A 1,555-nucleotide genomic window follows, 5' to 3' on the forward strand; every position below is an offset into this window, starting at 1 on the left:
TTTTGAATTTGTTCAACCTCAAAAGCATTGAACAACACGATATTTCGCGATGAATGGAGGGCTAATAAGTCGTAGAGTAGTTTAAATTTTGCCTGCAGTTAACTTGAGAAACCTGCCTCTCTGACTTACTATGCATGATGAACTAATGACCAACCAGAATACATTGCAGTGACCCACAAGACGCTGACAGCTTGCAATTGTTCAACCTCAGAAGTATCGAACATCACAACCTGTAGTAACAGTAGTTTAAATTTAGCCTACAGTCAACTTGAGAGACCTGCCTCTATGCACCGGGATTGATTACTCCTGCTGATTAACTAAGACTTAGAGTTGAAAAGTCCAAGCATGCTTACGGAGGATTCAACTCCTAAACTATAAACTAAATCTTTTCTTAAACAAACAATAAATAGTGATAAATATATTGACTGAACATCCAATTAGTAGTAGCAATCCAGGTCCCCATCTTCTGAAATCCAATCCCCAAATCCAACCAATTGCACCTACCTACCTAAAAGCATGCTTTTCAGAGAAGAAGAAGAAGAAGAAGAAGAAAAAAGCATATTTTTTGCTACTCGAAAAGGGTTGGGGAAAGAGAGGAACCTGTGCGCGCACCTACCTAGAATCAGAGGCGGTGGCGGAAGCTGAACCACTGGGACGGAGCCGATCCCCCTCGCCTCCGGCGCGGCCGCTGAGCTTGGCAAGACAGACGGGATCGCCGCCCACGGCGATGGCCCCCCGGATCGAGTGCACCGGCGCCGGAACCCGCGACGAATCCCGCCCCAACCCCACCAACCAAACCAAGAAAGCAAGCAGCTTCGCGGGGCGCGGCGGGCGGAGCAGCTAGGAAAGTAGGCGGTGCGGCACGAGGTTGTGGCCGGCGCGTATATGTAGGGGCGGAGGTGGGTGGAGGGGGCGGAAGTCGTGGGGCGCGGCAACGGCGCGCGACGGCGAGAGGGGAGGCGGAGTCCAACCAACCGCACAAACAGAAGCACCCAAGCCAAGCAGGGGAAAGCGAAGCAGAGGAAAGGAAGTTTCACTGTTCCCTCCCCTCCCACTCCGGGCGAGGCGACGACGTCGTGGACGTGGACGCGACGCCGGTTGCGGTGCGGCCCACGCGCGCGCGGCGGCCGATCCGGCAGCGCACGGCCGGGATGCGTGGACGAATGGGCGCGCGCGCGGGGGGTAGGCCACGTGCACCAACCGCCGTCCGAGCTGTGCGCTGTCCCCTCCCGCGACGGACAGGAGAAAATGGCAGCCACCTACCAAGCTGCCATGCCCACGTCTCCCACCAAGAGAAAGATTTTCATGTGGAGTAGTATTTGTGCAAGATTTAGAGACGTTTAATCAAAAAAGACTTGGGCATGCCTGCATTACTCCTAGATTTCCATTCTCCGTCGTCTACACCACACGGCAGCAACGTACTCTACTGGTCAAAGCAAAACATGTCTTCATTGCATCTTCTAAATGCAGAGGCCGGGGGTCATCTTCCTTTAAAAAAATGTTTGAAGACCGACTCCACATGTTATATAAAAAGAATACTAGAGCGTCACATAAT

The 1,555-nt window shown here is 52.6% G+C and overlaps 1 protein-coding gene across 5 annotated transcripts in view; it reads right to left on the reverse strand.

Annotated features, from left to right (window-relative positions):
- The window catches only part of LOC119358995, a 5,232-nt gene extending 4,083 nt beyond the window's left edge, over positions 1–1,149 (reverse strand). Inside the window, exon 1 of one of the 5 annotated variants that reach the window (XM_037625384.1) lies at positions 617–1,149. The gene's annotated coding sequence lies outside the window, so the exon portion shown is untranslated. Of the gene's footprint in view, positions 1–129; positions 151–600 lie in introns of those variants that run through there. The other 4 variants (XM_037625362.1, XM_037625367.1, XM_037625372.1 and 1 more) reach the window with 4 other exon arrangements.
- Positions 1,150–1,555: the final 406 nt, after the last annotated feature.

The sequence above is a fragment of the Triticum dicoccoides genome, chromosome 1A, assembly GCF_002162155.2.
Source record: "Triticum dicoccoides isolate Atlit2015 ecotype Zavitan chromosome 1A, WEW_v2.0, whole genome shotgun sequence".
NCBI classification, from domain to species: domain Eukaryota; kingdom Viridiplantae; phylum Streptophyta; class Magnoliopsida; order Poales; family Poaceae; genus Triticum; species Triticum dicoccoides.